Genomic DNA, 19,605 nt, shown 5'->3' with positions numbered 1-19,605 from the left:
TGTGAATAAAAAGAATATCCTCTGGGGTTACAATGTCTACAATAAAGATTTATGTAAAGGTTATGAGCACAGATGCTTGAATACATAGTCTAGTCACTAAGAGCCAGGTTACATGATGACATGAGAAACTAAAGAAGCAAATGGCACCCTCTTTCTCCTTCCCATGTGTACACTATAATGCCACTTTCACCACATGAGGAATAGCATACACTGCTAAACTGCTACGTTCCGTCCTGGTGCAAGTGAGTAGCACTATAGCAGGGAGTAGGCAGAACCATGACTCCACACCCACCTCAGAGTGCTTGGCGGCGTAGCTAAGCCATGGCATCTGGGAGCATATGCTATACTAGGCATACTTCCAGTGCAGTTATTCCTGCTCCAGAGCTGTGGGAAGAGCTAAAGGGAGACTGATTTCCTGAGTCAAAATCTCCCTTCCAGGCTGCTCGAGAGACAGTGCAACCGTTTAAAGCCCCTTACTATGGGGAGATCAAAAACTGACCCGCTAACCCTACCTAAATGGGGCTAGGAGGAAACTTTCCTCATTGGTATGTCATTGCAAAATAAGATTTGGAGAGTTTTGTACCAGACTCTCAAGTAGGGTGACCAGATGTCCCAATTTTATAGAGACAGGCCCGATATTCAGGGCTTTGTCTTATGTAGGCCTCTACTATCCTCCACCCCCTGTCCCGATTTTTCACACTTGCTATCTGGTCGCCCTACTCTCAAGTATCTCATGGTGGTTACTGTCACAGACGAGATACTGGACTAGATGGAACATTGGTCTGATGCCAGTTTGGATCAGCTGATATATCCGTCCTGCGTAATAATGGCAACATTATGTCTCCAAATTCTTTTGTCATCAACAGGTTTGTTTCCTAAAACATCAAAAATAAAAGCATTTAGCTTTGCTACTTCCGGGTTTTTACATGCAGATGTAGATTTCTGCCTTTGCCCCAGCCCTCCTACCCCTTGGTAAGTTCCTTACCAACCAAGAGTTTAGGCAGAGGATCATCCATGGGCTTTGAGACAAGGGTTGCAGAACCTCCCCTTGTGTCCCCACAGCCCTAGATATTCCTGTCTGAAGAATGGGATTTAACACAAATATTGAAGAAAGTGTAATATTTTTAAAATAAATGTGTACCTCTGTTTATAGGATTACTATTGTCCCACAGCTACATGGGAAGCAAAGAGTTAGCTCAGTCCTGGGAGGTTGTATACCTCTCCAGAAAGGAGGACAGTTATGGTTCTCAGATGGACGGTACAGTGACTCCACTTCTGGAAGGCTACCTCTGACCCCCTGGCAAGACGTAAAGGTCCAGGACAAATCAAGGAACTTTGAAATGGCTAAAAGACTGCCTGTGAAGTGAGGGAGAGGTCACTGAGTGAGGGTCAGATTGAGAGGCAGAGGCTGCCAGGGTGCAGTCTGCTTCACCCATCCCCAACACAGAGGGGGATGAATGGAAGAAGAGGGGCCTATCTAACCTTGCAAGGAAAGGCTAAAGTTTAGGTAAGATAATATACATTACAGGCCTTTTGTTGTTTTAAGACTTGTCTTAAAAGATCTGTGTTCTGTCACTGTATTTTCATACTGATCACAGGCTCCTGAAGGGAAGTCTATGGCAGGAGCCAAAACCCAGTTGGTCCTTCTGAGGAAACATTGCTGGTGAACAACAGTGCGGTAGAGCCAGACCATCCTGAGAGAAGTACTGGTATGGGCCTGTCACCACAGACCCTGAGGGAGGGTTCAAACTTACAGCTCACCCCTGCCACCCTATGGACAGAATGTGCTGAGTCAGGAGCTGACTCTGCATCCTGTCATTCAAATCCCCATCAATATATGTTAATTGAAACCAAATTGGAAGGTCAGTCAGCTGATTAGAGCAACAGCCAAGGGGCTAATGAGAAAGGGAGCATATAAACTGAGGGGAAAAATGCCCTGAAAGTGGGGAAGCTGAGAGCCAGAAGGAAGGCAGAGCTGGCTGTTGCTAGCTTTGGGGAAGGGAACAGAAGCAAGTGGAGGAGCTGGCTGGGGATTGTAAATATTACTACAAGCCAACATAAAACAGGGTGGTGATAAAGGAGACCTGAACAGGTGTGGTCTGTACTGAAGGCCTGAAAGGAGTCACTGGCAACCACCTCATGACAGTAAAACAGCCTGTTTCTCTTCCCCACTAGGCTACAGATATTATACTTAACAGTAAAAGCTGGGAGGTTGTTAACAGACAGATAACACTTGGTAGCTAGTAAAGTATAGGCCAGAGACTGTTTCTATATTTCTTCTTGTACAAGTGCTGAAAATCCTCAGCCACATGAAAACTATATTCAGACTTAGGACACTCAAATTCATAAGTTCATTTTGAGTCACATGGTTCATTACAGAGCACTGATAAAATTGCTAGTTAAAGGGCATTGCAGAGAAACTAAATGAATTCTTTGCAGCAGTCTTTACAGCTGAGGATGTGAGGGATATTCCCAAACTTGAGTCATTCCTTTTAGGTGACAAATCTGAGGAGCTGTCCCAGACTGAGGTCTCATTAAAGAAGGTTTTGGAATAAATTAATAAATCAAACAGTAATAAGTCACAATGACCAGATGGTATCCACCCAAGAGTTTTGAATGAACTCAAATGTGAAATTGCAGAACTACTAACTGTGGTATGTAACCTGTCATTTAAATCAGCTTCTGTACCAGATGACTGGAGGATAACTAATGTGATGCCAATTTAAAAAAAAGGCTTCAGAGGCAATCCCGGCAATTACAAGCTGGTAAACCTAACTTCATTAACAGGCAAATTGGTTGAAACTATATTAAAGACATAATCAAATACATAGATTAATATGATTTGTTGGGGAAGAGTCAACATGGTTTTTGTAAAGGGAAATCATGCCTCACCAATCTACTAGAATTCTTTGAAGGGGGACAACAAGCATGTGGGCAAGAGTGATCCAGCGCATATAGTGTACTTAGATTTTTCAGAAGGCCTTTGACAAGGTCTGACACCAAAGGCTCTTAAGCAAAGCAAGTGGTCATGTGATAAGAGGGAAGGTCCTCTCCTGGATCAGTAACTGGTAAAATGATAGGAAACAAAGGGTAGGAATAAATGGTCAGTTTTCAGAATGGAGAGAGGTAAATAGTAGTGTCCCACATGGGTCTATACTAGGACCAGTACTGTTCAACATATTCATAAATGATCTTAAAAAAGGATAAACAGTGAGGTGGCAAAGTTCAGCGGCAGTTAAAAAGCTAACAGAATGTTGGGAATCATTAGGAAAGGTATAGATAAGATAGAAAATATCATATTGTCTCTTTATTAATCCATGGTCCGTCCACATCTTGAATACTGCATAATGATCTTGGGGCCCCATCTCAAAAAACATATATTAGAATTGGAAAAGGTACAGAAAAGGGCAACTAAAATAAATAGGGGAATGGAACAACTTCCATAATTGGAGAGAGATTAATTAGACTGGGACTTTTCAGCTTGGAAAAGAGATGACTAAGGGAGGTTATGATAGAGGTTTATAAAATCATGACTGGTGTTTAGGAAGTAAATAATGAAGTGTTATTTACCCCTTCTCATAATATAAGAACTAGGGATCATCAAATGAAATTAATAGGCAGCAGGTTTAAAACGAACAAAAGGAAGTATTTCTTCACACAGCACACAGTCAAGCTGTGGAAATCTTTGCCAGAGGATGTTGTGAGGGCCAAGACTGTAAGAGGGTTCTAAAAAGAACTAGATAATTTCATGGAGGATGGGTCCATCAATGGCTATTAGCAGGATGAGAAGGGATGGAAAACCATGCTCTGAATAGTCTCTAGCCTCTGTTTGCTAGAAGCTGGGAAAGGGTGACAGGGGATGGATCACTTGATGATTACCTGTTCTGTTCAGTCTTTCTGAAGCACCTGGCATTGGCCACTGTTGGAAGACAGGATACTGGGCTAGATGGACCATTGGTATGACCCAGTATGGCCGTTCTTATGTTCTTACTGGATGAACTTCTGCTGGTGAGAGAGACAAACTTTTGAACTATACAGAGCTTCTCTTCAGCACTCCATGTGGCTCAAAATCTTGTCTCTCTCACCAACAGAAGTTGTAATATCTTTTATTGGACTCTCATCCATCCTGTCTCTCTAATATGCTGGAATCGACACAGCTATGATTACACTATACAATAGATGTAATAAGCACCTGCAATAACAAGGTTACCAATGGGCACCTGATAGCACAGGTACAGGCCAGTTCACCCCACTATTACTGAAATAGATAAGAGATAGGGGCCTAAATCTGCTCCCAGAAGTCAATGGAAAAAGATCACTTTATGTACACACAAGCCCCATGGCAGGAATACTTTGAAAGCTGTAGATATTCTTCATAAGAAACGGTCCAAAATATATTTCTAAGTTGAAAGAACACATATTCAAGGAAATATAAATGTAAGTCATATTTTTAATCAATTCTCCCCCTTCAAATCTCATGCATAAGTGGGCCTAATGCATCCCTAGGGATAACACCATTGGCTTCAGTGCAGATAAACTAATGATGAGCTGGCCCAATATGCTGAGACTATAAAACTGAAGGTGAACTGCACTAAGAATGACATCCTCCCTTCCAATCATCAATCAATACTTAATTTGTAAGCCACCCAAAACTGGATAAAAATAGACATCCTAATGTCAGTAAATTGCATGTGAACAATGGGTCCACATGAATCAAAGTACGATAACTAAGTGAAGAGTTCAGAAATCATCCCTTTACAGAATTTCTGTAATGGCCCTAGTTGGGTTTGTTCTATACCTCAGGTTAAATAATGTTAAATGTTAAGCTGCTTTGTCACTGGACGAATTCATTCAACTGCAATCGGCAGGGTTTGCCAGCACATTTAACACAATGCTGTAGGAACAAGGTTATTCAATTGTTCAAGTTATTTCCCTAAGGGTAAGTGCTCAGGTAAAGTGCTTTTCCAAGTGGTGAGTGCCTAAAGAATAGACGGTACATTGCAAAACAGTGAAGTAATAACTGATATTGAATGTGCTATTGTATACATGCCTGCTCAGACTGTTACCATTTCATCTTTCACACAGTGGATCCTGGCAGAGTTCTCTTAGAGTCAGTAGACATGTAACCACTGAATTGGAAATAATCTAGTTACTAGACCTGTCTGCCACAAGTCACTTGTATATAGCTGATAATATGTCATCATTTCTATTTAGTTTATTTTGTTCTTGAGCATCTGAATTCATTGGATGAAACACTATTATTTAGATAAACACATTTTCAGAGTTAGCATACTAAAGCTAAGTACTGTATGAAGGCTGGAATTTGGGAGACTAGTATCTTATTTGAAGTTCAAATATTTAAAAGGAAATAAATGTGAAATTAACTTCAAAGTGTATTAAGGCAAAGCACTGATTCAGCAAAGTACTTAAGCACATGCTGAACTTTAAGTATATGCTAAAGTCTATTGAATTCAGGAGGATTTAAGTAAGTGCTTAAAAGTTAAGAATGTGTTTTGATAAATCAGGACCTAAAACTGCATTTATAGATGAAGATTTTAGAACATTTGTGATGACATAAGCTATTCTTATTATACTATTGTTATATATTGGAGAGTCTAGAACACATTTTTACTTCTTGTAAGTGTATATTTTACTGATCTTTCATAACTTCCAGATCTAGATGAAACTAGATAATTAAAAAAATAGAGCTATATGGAGTATTTTGTGGATTATGTTATTCACAATGGGGAAAAAACATTTCGTTCTTTTTTATATGTTGCAGCATCATATTTGGAGCATCAGGAAACAGGTTAGAATAATCCACCAGGAATATGCATGTATTTTAAAGTTAGGCCTGGTTGAATAACAGGAAAATCTGAAGTTTGAAAGGGTTTTTAATTGACTCATTTTTTGTGAAAATTTTCCTATGACATGTTTTACAGAAATGCTTACAGGGCTTTCAGTAAAACACTGTCTGTAAATGAAAAATTCTGAAATGATCAAAATGAAAAATGAAAATGACTTCATAAATTTCAATTACAATTTGGTAAAAACTAACGGAAAATTAATAAAACTGAACATTTTGTGAAGTTGACAATTTTTTGTGAAGAGTTTCATTTTTGTCTGGAAAATTTCAACCAGCTCTATGAGAAATACTTAGCATGGGTAGCAGAAGGCTACTCAACTCCCATCAATGTTAGTTCATTTTAAAGCTGAGCAAATATTTGGGTTTTTGTATGTGAAATACTGTAGAGACTTTTTTTGCATTCCAAATATTTGCCCAATTTCACCAAATTTATACATTTGCATACATAGATTTTTCAAAATATGCCACCGTCTCAGATATAATCAGCAAATTAATTAAATGTAAAAGAAGGGAATGTGTCATTATTTGTCAAAGAAAGAGCAAGTAACTTAGTTGATAAGAATGTGTTGTCTTTGAGAGCTCATAAATATTAACTGTACTGTCAGAGGATAGGTTAATTAAACAATAAAAAGGCAAGAATCAATCTTCCCACTTCTGAGATCTCAAACTAAGTACAGTCAAGCCTGGTAAATAAATGGATGAGAGACCGCCACTGAAAACCCAGATGTTGTTGGAAGTGGTGTTAGTGCTTAAAGTGCTGATCCAAGATATGCCCTTTATGGGAATATGAGTAAACAATCATAAGGACAGGTCATTTCTAGAAAACAATCTGGATCACTTGCTAATATGGACTTATTTGAACAACAAGCATTTTAATACAGTTAACACAAGGACATAAATCTAGGAACCAAGAATGTATGTCACTTATAGGATCAAGAACTGTATTTTGGAAAGCAGGGACTCAGGAAAGAAGTTAGGGGTCAAGGCAGATTGCTAAATGAACACGTGTTCCCAGTGCAAGGCGATGGCTAAGAGGGCAAAGGCAATCTATGGATGCATAAGTAGGGAAATATTGAGGAGTAGTAGGGAGGTATTATTAACACTGTGTACAGTATTCATGAAACCATCACTGAAATACTGTGTCCAGTTCTCGTGTCCACAGCTTAATGAGGATGTTGATAAATTGGAAATGGTTCAGAAAAGAGCTAAGAAAAATTATTCAAGATCTGGAAATCCTTCCATGCAGTGAAAGGCTAAAGAAGCCATCTTTAATTAAAGATTATGTCATGTGATGAAACCTCCAAGAATACATCCAACCAAAACTGGCAACCCTGGCACCAGTTCAGCTTTGTTACTGTAGCGCTTCAGTGAAGACCCTGCTACACCAACAGAAGAGCATCTCCCATCAGCGTAGTTAATCCACCTCCATGAGTAACAGTAGCTATGTTGACAGAAGAAGGTCTCACATTAACATAGCGCTGTGTACACAAGGAATTAGGTCGTCATAACTGCATCACTCAGGGGTGTGGATTTTTCACACCCCTGAGCAACACAGATATACTGATGTAAGTTTATAGTGCAGACCTGGCTTCAGTGTCTCCAGTATATGGAAGAGAAAGTTAAGAGATGACTTGATCAGGATCTATCAGAATATAACTGTGGAGAAAATTTCTGATAGGAGAGATCTCATTAATTAACTTAGCAGACAAGACAGTATAACAAGATCAAATGGTTAGAAGCAGAAGTTAGGCAATTAAACTTGAAATTAGGCACAATTTGTTATCAATGAGGATACAATTTACCTAGAGATGTGGTCAACAGTAGGTCATCTGAACTCTTTAAATCAAGACTGGATATCATACTACAAGTTGTTCTCTAGTCCAACCAGACATTATGGGCTTGGTACAGTGAACAGTTGGTGAAAATCTATCATTTATCTATCTGTTTATGCAGGAAGTCAGACTAGATGATCATAATGACTCCTTCTGGTCTTAAAAAAAATCTATTATTCAAAATTAATACTGAATCTAAGACCCAGATGTTTCCTCTAAGATGGCCAAACAAAGGTTTTGGCATTCATGCTCATTAAAAGATTCTATGGTGTTTATTAATCTTGGTGCATTGACCTGCAATTCAGAAGGTGGCTACATTTCACTTACAGGTAAAGTGTTCCTGCATCACAAGACCCAAATCCTTATTACTATGCTGCAAGAGTGCAAGTAGTAATATCCTTGCTAGCTTTCATCACCATGTATTTTTGGACAGATTTCCATGCCATTTGGGGGGGGGGAAGTGTTTCCTTTAACTAGGGCATGTTGTGTGTGTTTTTACATGTGAAGACTGGGTTTTTAGAAGTAAGGTGGGATCTGAGAGAAAAATAAAGAAAGAGAAATTGAAGAAAAGAGGGAAAAATAAAGAGATGAGGCAGTTACAGAAAGAGAGAAGAGAAGGCTTTTAAAGCAGCAAGAAAACCTGTGTTACTGAGCACGTGGCAGAGAGAGAGAGCGAGAACAAAGCACCACCCTACCAGCAACTATAGCAGCTATAGCAAAATGATAGCTATTTTGGGCGGTGAGCCTTGGGACCCTCTCTCAGTTGGACAATCAGAAGAGGAATGCATTTTTCTGAACCAATCATATTAACCCAAGAGGCATAGCTTTTGATTGGTGGCTGGTTTAAGGCAAAACAAAACACAGATCAAGACAAAAATAATAAACAGATCACATACCAGGCTTTTTTTTTTTTTAAGTGTTAGCTTGTATAAAGAAATCTGTAATATATACAAAAACATACACAGGTTACCTTAAAAGGGAAAAACCAGCTTATGTAAAAGACACTATTCTTTAAAATTTAAACCAAGGAAAGTTTTGTAACTTTAAATCTGGGAGAAAGTTATATCAAGCACCATTATTCCATTTACTTAAAGTTTTACAGGAAATTTGACTTTAGCTGTAAACTCTTAACATGACGCACAAAAACCCAGCATTTTACGAGAGGCACCCCTTCTAAATGTTTGAAGATGTAGGATAAAAGCTGAACCAGCGCATCCTTCTCTGAAAAAAACAGCCCCCAAGACTTGTTTCTTAATTCTTTTGCTAATATGAAAAAACAATACTGATCACTTTTAACTGAGATGTAAAGATCTGTTTTGTAGTGAAATAAAGATGCACCTTTTAAAATTTTTAACAAAAGCTGTTCTACTTACAAACTGTAAAGAATTCCTGGGTATAATATAAGAATTCTCAACTGAAGAGGATTTACAATAAAATGTTATTTAAACCATATTTCAATAAAAAAAATTAGCATGCAGTGAGGCCTATTTGAGGCAACAATTTTTTTTAAAAATCTGTTAATTTTTGCAGTGAAAGTATAGGCTTTACAGCCTAAAGAGATGCCAAGTTTACTTACTTTTCCATAATCAATATCTTTGTGACACAAAGATTTTAGTCTAAATGTCTTGCCTAGTAAGACCAAACCCTGGTTACAGGAATGTAAATTGTGAAGAAATAAGTTCCTGGGGAAATAGCAATAGTATATAATTGCCCAGAATACAAAAAGATAAACAAAAACCATTCTATCTGTAAATTGTAAAATCCATAGTGCAGTGAAAACCCCACACACGTGATGGGTTTTACAATAAAAAATTAAAATAAGACAAAAGCCACAGCCATAGAGAACAGAACATGGGGATAAGAAAGCAATCCTGAATTTTAGGGGAATATTGATAACTGACTGAAATCTTTTTTAGTGAAACAGTTTTGTAGGCAGCCATTCTTTATTAGTTGTTATGCTTTAGCATGGGCAAGTGTTTGTCATTCGGAAACATTATCTCTCCTATCCAATGGACTATCAGAAATAATAAATAAATAAATAAATAAAGATTAACAAAAACATTGTGGGATTACATACTTGGAGATACTTTATAGCAGTGCCTGCAAAACAACAATTACAATTTTGGGTTTTGCTTTTGTTTATTATTACCTTGCCAAGAGACCCTAGAGAATTATTTCTTTGTTTTTATATAACACTTTTACTAGTGTATAAACTATAACCTTAGATGCTTTACAGCATTAAATAATATGAATCACTGGCCGACAGACCTGAAACATTGCTGAAAACAGAGGTGTCATGATCAATAAAGTCCTAATGAAGGGTGCCTGAGGGAAAATTAAAAAGCATAGCTGAAATGGAAGATGGTAGGATTTAAGAGGGGTTCTGGACTACTTTACAGTGGCCCAGATAACCTATATTCCTTCACACGCAAGCACCCAGGGCCCCTTCTTAGAAGAATAGGCCGTCCATATATCTCTTTATGTTAGGTAACAGTTTGTCAACAACAAGTAAAATACAAAACTATAGATGCATCCTACCCCCCTTTTGATACCTCCCCCTGCATCCTACCCCCTTGAGCTCCATTAAAAAAAACATACTTCACAGTCATTTTCAACATTTTATTTAAAACATGCATTTTTTAAAAATTTTTACAAAATACTCTGTTCCCAAACCACACTTCTAACTTTTAGTGCTTTTTCTCCGCATGATTTTGTAATTTGCTGAACGAAGAAGACGTTCATCATTCTGCATTAAACATGTATTTATTGGTTTGATTATTTCATCTAATGCTTTATATGGGTCCTCTACCCCCTGAGCTAAATATTTCTGGGTTAAAGAGAGGCACTGCAGTGCATATCCCAAGGTGATGACAATATTTAAAACAGTCTCCATACACAAGCTACCACTAATTTCTTTAATTTTACAGGTCACATCATCTACAGTCCAGTTCACACAGTTGTGACTTCTCTGACTGGGGGCATCTATGAAGCAATCTGGGAAATCCTCAAATTGTTTCTCTCTCATGCAGCGCTTGATGATTCCGTGCACAGCAACTTGTACAATTGCATACTTAACGGTTTTACGGTTATGAACTCACACAGGCTCAATATCATATTTCTTCCTCAGTATGAGATAGTACAGAACACAGAATAAGCATCCCCTCTCTCTTTCGGCATCTTGCTTAGAATCTGGTTTTGGGTCTGGGCAAAAACAGATCAGGCCCAACCCATTTGCCCCTTCAGAGCTGTTGGAGTCCAGAATCTCCAAGTCCTCTGAAGAACCATTGCTTGGCTCCTGAAAAATTTAGAGTAAGAAATCCATGTCAGTCATCTTTGTACTTTTTCATAATGTGTTTTTAAAACCTTTTATTTATGTGTCAAGAGACCCCTTCTGCTTTCAGCTTAAAAAAAAAAATGTCTCTGCACAGTCTTGATCCAAAAGGCTGCCGCCAGGTCCCCACCAAACCCCTGAAAGTTCTTGCATTCAATGTACCTGGGCCTCCTCTCTGTACAACTCTTGCTTGAATCATTTGGGTTCTCCTGGTCGGGGCCTGGAGTCTCAAACAAAACTTAGCTCAGTGGTCTAACCTCGTTTGTTCCTACTCAGCATTGTTTTTGTGGTCACAGTCTTCATCAGCTATCCCCGTTTCCCTGCTCCCATGACCTGTCTCAAACACCATCAACACTAAGTTTGTTTCTTCAGTTCCCACAATGTCGCTTGTATAACATCTTTTCATGAGCCACTTGATTGCTGGTGTTGATCAGGGACTTTTAGATGCTGCAATCTTTAATCAGGCACTGTTTAAATGGCTCATCCTCTCTCATACAACGGCTGCATGATACTCATAGCCGATAGTTCAGGGCTAACGTTTCAAAAGTCTCCCTCCCTAACTAAGGAGGAACTTCTATTTAAAGGCATAGGAAGATGGGTGCTGTTGCACCATTAGTTTTGTATTGGTTTTATGCCTTATACTTTCCTGAGGCAGTTCCCTAACAGACTAGAAGCCCAAACCAAAACATATCATGTGAAAAAAAGGTACTTTTTACTTTGCAAGCTACATCTATAAACAACAAAATAAACAACAGTAATCATTTTTTAAACTGAGAGGCGTGGTTTCCTCCCAAGGCTCAGGCAGGGATGTGTGTGAGTGTGTGTGAGGTGCTCTCTCTCTCTCTCTCTCTCGTTTGTGCTCACTGGCATGATCTTTTTTCCTCTTCTTTCTCTGCCATGTGCTCAGTAACACAGGTTTTCTTGCTGCTTCAACAGCTCTCATATCTTTCTGTAACAGACTCATCTCTTTTCTTTATTTTTCCTCTATTCTTTATTTTTTTCCCCTCTCTCAGCCAGCCATGTGCTCACTAATAAAGGATTCTTTTTCTAACAGCCTCATCTCTATTCTTTATTTTCTTTAAAACTCTCCCGATAATTTATTTTCTGTTTCTTCAAGAAACATTTTTTCCTTAATTACCTTTATTTTTTCTCCTCTTTTCTTTAACGTCTATTTTTTCTCTCAAAACCCACCTTATTTTCTAAAAACCCACTCTTCACATGTAAAAACACACACACAGAGTCACATGGCTTATTTATAGACTATTTTCACATATTGCACTTATTTAACCCCTTATTCATCTTTAAATCATGATATAAGGCAATAACGAAGACACAGAACACATGGTCAGAAGGGCGGACTTCCAATTTTTGCACACAGCCATCTGTAGCAGATGCCTCAGGCAAGGCTCTTTGTTTGCTCAGTCGTGTCTGTGCACTGAGTGATGAAATAGGTACCTGGCAAGGCTAGGGAAAGCAATAGGAAAGCTGCCATTCCCTGAGTCTGTATCAAGCTCATAGCCAGGAGGCCTCTTGGCCCAGTCATGAGGCAGAGATGACACAACAGCTTCTCAACACAAGCCATCATGAAGAGCACACAGGGGATTTACACGCTTTGGCAGGCTTTGTTGTGGAATGTGGGAGGAAGAAGATTCATTTGCATTTTGGTGGCTTTTGCATCATCTTAACAACCCTGATAAATTATCTGATTACGGATCACAGTGATTTTTAATCACATTGCCAAAATGGCCAACTCAGTTGTAAATCTCCAATGGCTGATAAGTACAGGGAGTCTAAGGCTCACGTCCTGCAACTCTGCAGCATTCAAAACTTCCTTTGGCTGCAGCATGAGATCCAGGCAGACTCTAGAATGCAGGCCCAGAAGAACATTCACTCACAGCTACAGGGTCAGAGCCTTTGCCTCGCTGGATTGACATTGAGCAAAGCAGAGAAGTGGGGAGGCTATTCTGGCTTCGAGCCTCTGCCTGCTCTCTGGCCCCATCATCCATCAACTGAGTGTAGCTGAGTGCAGCATGCTCCAGCCTCTCCTCGTGCCCATCCCTGACATGTCCCTTCTGCTGAGCATTGTGCGGAAGGTAGCATAAGACCCAGGTGTGCTGGCTTCACACCTTTTTGGGCACTCCCCCTTCCAAGGGAATCTCCAGCTAGGATGATGCATCCAGTCTCCACTTTCTTTGTACTACTCAGGAGAATCGACTCATTGGAGTGCTGAAGCAGCTTTGTACTGCTGTCCTTACGTAACAAAGTAAAGGTCAGATCTTGCAAGTTGTTGATCATCATCAGTGCCCCTGGACTTCACTACCTAGGGTACAAGATAGGCACCATGAAAGGTTCATTTAATTAATGACATCACAGACAACTGTCACTGTGCACATGGAACTTCTACTGCAGAAAGAAGAACCTTCAGTTCAGTAAACTCAGGCCTGTATCACATTCTCCTTTAGTTCATCTGCAAGTCATGGCAGAATTGGGGCTGGTTTGTTACACCTTCTTCAGGTCAGCTGCCAGAAAGCATAGCTGCAGTCATGACATTCTTCCCCTTCCAGTTATTAACACTTATCCCATATAAAGTGCCTGAATGTTGAAGACACTTTACTCCTGTATCCTCACAACATCCCTATAAGGTCAGTAATAGGGTTCTGGAATTAATGGTGCTGGAGGTGCAGCAGCACCCTCTGGCTTGAAGTAGTAATAACAACCAAATACACAGTTTCCATTAGATACAGGGTTTACAGTTTTGTTCAGTGGCTTTCAGCACCCCCTCTATAAAAATTGTTCCAACAACCCTGTCAGTAAGTATTATCAGCCAGCATCTAAGATGGGGAACACAGACAAACAGAGAGGTAGTAACTTGCCCAAAGACATGAAGAAAGATATTGTCAGAAATAGAATTAGAACTGGGGCGTGCCTATTGCCCATCTGATTCTTCAAACACTAGCTCACCCTTCTCACACTCACTGTTGACTATCTGGGGTTCACACCCAACAGTCAGGGTCAATCTATAATGAAACTATGTGTTGAAGACAGACTTCATGCTTGCCAGCTAAAATGCACTCAAGTTCCAAAAAGCAGAGACATCCAGTAGCAATTAAGCTAGAGTAGAGTAGCACAGTAGCAGAGGCCTGTATGTTTGGTGTGGAAGCTGGCTGAATTCTGTCCATAGTATGGCAAGCGTTGTTGACAAGTATATTATTTGTGGCCAGGTAATCCACAGCAATATCATTTTTCCCAGTGGGGCTAGAAGTCAGGAACTTTTCCCTCCAAAACCCAAGACCTATTACCTCTCAAAAATGCTCAGTCATGCCTAGTGGTTGGAGCAGAAGTCAAAGGCCAGACATAGGGTCAGGACTGGGCTGGGGGTAGTGCTGGAACCAAGATCAGAGTCTGGGGACAAGCCAAAAAAACAGTACCACAGCTGGAATCCAGGTGCAGACCAGAGGTCAAAGCTGTGTGGTCAGAGTCCATGCACAAAGCAAATCATTACTGTAGCCAGAGTCCCAATACTGACCAAAAGTCAAAGCCGGTGATCAGAGTCCAAGGGGGTCAGCAGGTGGAGGCAGGGCTGGAGCAGCTCAGTGATAGGGCTGGAGCAAGGTCAGAATAAGGCAAGGACAAGGACAAGGACAAGACTGGAATAGGGCTTGGGCTTGCGCAAGGTTGGGGCAAGAAAAGGATCTAGATCTGCAGTAGGCTGGGAGCGGAGAGAATCTGATACTCTGAGAGACAGCAAGAAGGTTCCTGGCCAGATCGTGCTGTTGCACAGACTGATCTGCAGCTCTGGTGGCTTGGGGAAATACCTGAGCCTGGGGGTCATATGACCCAGGCTGTACTCAGGGATAGGCTGCGGCCACATGCCTGAAGGCTGAGTCACGGCAGGCTCTGTGGGTAGCATAAGTTAGTGCAGCCCAGTTGCTACTGCATGCCTGAGAGCAGACTCACCACAGCTCTGTTGGAGGGGAGCTACCAAGGAGCCCTGGCATGGCTGGGGGTTTGCCTCCCACTACTCCTTGTCACGTTCCCATGCTACAGATTGTGATAACAGGCAACTGGAAATGCAGAGGTTAAGTTTCTTGCCCAAGGACACACAAGAAGTCAGTTCCATAGGCAGGATTAGAATTCAGGACATTCATTCACAGTCCACTGGAGCATTGGCACTGCTCAATGGAATGGTCCTTTAGAAAGGGTTCCCCAAGGCCCTTCACTAGGTGACAAGCCCAACAGTGAGAGAGAGAGAGAGAGAGAGAGAGAGAGAGAGCACGCACTAGGTCAGCTGTTGTCAACCTTGCCCAACTGAAATCTGTCACTGCCCTTTTATTAGAGTGAGAAGATGTGCCTCTCAGTTTCACAGACTAACAGATACACTGGATTGCTATGTGTGTGACTTGTTCAGCGTACCTTTAACCAGAGCACTTAGTAGCTTTTACTTCATTAATCAGAGCAACAGCAGCAGCATCCTTTCATTGCTGCCATCTTCACCATATTTTTCTCTCTCCTTGGGTTTCTCTTCTGCTTTTATCTCCAGCAGTCAATCAGCTGCCTGTGGAGCCCTTTACATTGATGTGTGACTAGGGTGACCAGATTCCTGATTTTAAAGGGACAGTCCTGATATTCAGGGCTTTTTCTTATATGGGCACCTATTACCTTCCACCTCCTGTCCCAATTTTTCACACTTGCTACCTGGTCACCCTATGCAGGACAGAATCTTTAAAAAAAAAAAAGAGCAAGAAAGAGAGAGAGATCTGAGCATGTAAATCCAAACCATTTGAGCAACTGCCAAATGGCTAGAATGCCGCACTAGCCATCTAAACAGTGCTGTTCTGCTTTGTAATTTGCTTTGAAGTATACAATCCCCAATGCTAACCGTTGGCCAGCATGCTGTCTTGTTAGCCACCAGCACTAAGGGGGAAAAAACCCACAAGTGTGACTGAACTTTGGGCATGAACCACATATATCAGATGGATATGGAAATAGATCAAGAGTGTTAAAGGGAAGCAAGAAAAGGAGTGAAAAGGAGTTAGGATAAGCAAAACATCATTAAGATTTTGCTCAGATGGGAAGGGTGTTTTCTTTTCTGTCTCTCTTTTTTTTTTTTTTTTTTGGGAGGGGGGGGGAGGCGGAGGGGGAGACTTCTATGACTGTATACTTGCCTTGTCCAAAGGATTGAAGATGAATTCTATGCTCTGGCAATGAAACAACATAGCACTACTGCACGCCCCAACAATAACTCCCAGGGCAGCATCTCATTAAACTTGCTCTATTGCACTGCACATATACTCACAGAGCACATCTGAATGGCATAGTCAATCACACACGGCTGCATTTTAACTGTCTTGATGCCAGCGTTTGTGAAATTTCGCTGCAAATATCCCTTCAGACTGTGGAGCGGTGGGTCCACCAGGCCATGGCCTGGCCACTTTTTGGCCTACACTGGGCTCCAAGTCAAAAAGCCATTCGCTTGAATTTGGATAGGATTGGTGTAGGGACTCCTGGGTCAGGAAGTCAGGCTGCTGGGTGGGATATTGGAGAGGGGAAGTGGAGGATCGGGGGGGAGCAAATCTGTGCCCGCCCACCAACTTTAAATGGCGCTACACAGCTCCTCTTTTTTTTTTTTTTTTTTGCATTATGGGCCTTATTCAAGAAAGCATTTAAGTGCATACTTAAGTGCATCCCTATTCAGAACAGCATTTAAGCACATGCTTAAAATTAAGCATGTGTTTAAGTGCTTATCTGAACAGGTATGCTTTCCTGGGTTGGGCCTAACATGCTAAGTTCTTAGTCAGTTCAATCTGGCTACAAGTGCACTATAAATTAATATTACACATAGGGACAAGAAAACCTCTAGGCGCAGGCGGGATAGGCAGTTGCATAGAATGCCAGATTTGGTGGGGGAGGAGGAAGGCCCTCCAAAAATCTACAATGAATTGAGACCATTTTACTTCTGAGTGAGCGCATCTAATAGGGGGTTTACTATGCATTACCTTCACCCCTTTCATTCATGTGTCTTACTTTTCATGAGTGTCCACAAGTAGACCAGCCCTGAAAGGTAAAATAACTTTTCAAGGGCACTGTGTTTTAAAGTATTAGACAGAAGACTGGGTGTCAAGAGGCTTCATTTATTTTTATCCTGGTTAAGACACTGATTACACGGTGACCTTGGCCATGACATTTAGCCTGTACAAGCTTCCCTATCTATAGAAGGGAGGGGTAATAGTATTTTCCTACTAACTAAAGTTCTTTACCCCAGACTAGCTACATTTTGTCAAAAAGTTATATATTTCAAAAATTTCACCCAGCTCTATGCCAAGATCACTCAAATTGTCAGAATTAAGGAGAATGGGAGCATCTGATTAGACTATTCATTGTATTTCATCTTGGGATGCTATGAAAGCTGCCTTTGAGCCATAGTTTAGGTTTTTTCCAGTCCCAGAATGTGTGTTGTGCATTGGGGGATATTATGGAAAATGATGACTGAGAAAATGAGTTTCCAGCTTAAATGATACCATCCTCTCGAAGTGAGCACTATACTATTAGAACAGCACAGGAGAAACTCACATTCATTTGACCTTTTGATACTGTGTATTAACTGCTTAATCAGATGAAAAAGTGGCTCAGCGTCTCTTGAAAATACTGTATAAAGAACATTGACCAATCATCATATATTTACATATTCTCCGGCAGCTTTGTGAGGGCTGTTCAAGTATTTACCCATTAGCGAGGCAGCTGCCTCTTTCCTGCTAAATGAAAAGGACTTAAAAGTTTTCAATTTACTAAAGAACATCTCTCAATATTACATTTTCCTAAAATATATTTTAAAATTGCTTTTTTCCTATCAACTAAAATATGCTGCATGTTCAAAATTATAACAAATTAGAGCAAGCTGGCACGTATCAGACCTTGTTTTGAATGTTGACAATTGTTTGCTTTCTCGAAGCATCTGTAACCCTTTCTGAAACAAACAAACCAAGCCTTTCCCATCTCTTCTCATTTTTTGCTTTGGAGTCTGAATCTGGAAGGCCAGTGTGAAGTGGTGAGTGGATGGCATATGTTGTGTGCCCCTGTGAGCTGAGTACATGTGAGGGAATACAATAACAACTACAACCCACCAATAAGATCTGCTGTCATTACATTTATTGGGGCAGACCACGCACCACTGAAAGGAACAGGACTTTTGGCACGGATTTCACTAGGAGCAGGAGTACGCACCTGAAAGAGTTATGACTATAATGATTTTTTTCACTCACTCATGAACTTTCTGAAACTGGAAACTTCCATGACATCACAGTAGCATCTCTTCTAAAGACTTTTTGACAGTCAGCCCAGTGTGATCACCAGGTACCATTTTAGCTACAGTCAGCACACATCAGTGAAGGGATCATGAAAAGTTCTCTTTCCCATCAGTAAGCAAATAAAGGAAGACAAATAAAGACAAACCTGCCCTACTGGAAAAAATATCTTAGGGAATAGAATCGGAGTTTAAGAGCTGCCAAAGATATACTTAGAGAGTGGGCAATGCTGCTGACGGTGCAATTCTCCTAACTCTTATACAGTATCCCAACCCTCATTACCATCCCTGCTGAAATATGGCTGCACTATCAGTTATCATAGATTGCCATCAAAGATACCTGGGTAGTGAACAATAAGGTCATCCTTTAAACTGACGTACCAGTTTAATACATTTCTAGTTTAATTGACAGGAAAGACTATAGTTCAGTGATGTCTATTGAAGAAAGCCTTTTTTGAAGCTTTTTTTCTGCAAATAAAAGACCTTAACAGTGCCAAATGTCTTTAGATTTCTTGTCCACAGCCCCTTTTAAAATAGAGATCATATGATTTAATCAAATTTCTAATGGCCTCATTGGAATAATTTGTGTCAAAACTGTACATGTATGTGCAAATTAACAGCAAAGATTATAGATCTCTGTCTTTATAATAGAAAGAATTTTTCAGTTAACTAAGAATGAACAAACAGTTCAGACAGTCACCTTTGTACTAGACTAAGAGCACACCAAAACAAGAGAGAACCAAAGTAAAGTCCCACACATGAGCACATAGTATGAGATTCCTCTGTGGCACTGTTCAGTGAACTGAACACAAAGTGGCTGCCTGCCTCCATGCACAGCAGATACACAGAGATTTAAAGATGTTTAAATGTAAAGACTTAAAGACCTAAAGATTTAAAGACACTGTTGTGTATACTTTGCCAATCACATTGCTAAAGCTTCACTGTGCGATGCTACACAGTGCATCATCAGAGTCTACTAGTGTTACCTTAAAGAAGTAACTATAAATGTGCATGTCTTCCTAATGGTATATTTACTGGCATAAAGGATCAGATCAGCAGAGCTGCAACAGCCTTCTGTCACTCCACATTCCACAACAGCTGTCCCTGGCACTTCCATTTGGACTGTCACATATGTTAATTGGACGATGGATGTCGTTAATTTCTGCCCCTGTTTTTGCAACAGACATCTACAGATGGGAGATGGCCCATCTAAGCAGAATGTGGCATGATCAGCAGCACACGAACTGAAACAGTTTTGCCAAGGTTTCCCTGTATG

Source organism: Emydura macquarii, unplaced genomic scaffold (genome assembly GCF_026122565.2).
Source record: "Emydura macquarii macquarii isolate MOO-44397 ecotype Brisbane River unplaced genomic scaffold, CSIRO-AGI_Emac_v2 contig_2636, whole genome shotgun sequence".
Lineage (NCBI taxonomy): Eukaryota > Metazoa > Chordata > Testudines > Chelidae > Emydura > Emydura macquarii.
This window is presented reverse-complemented; position numbering follows the sequence as displayed.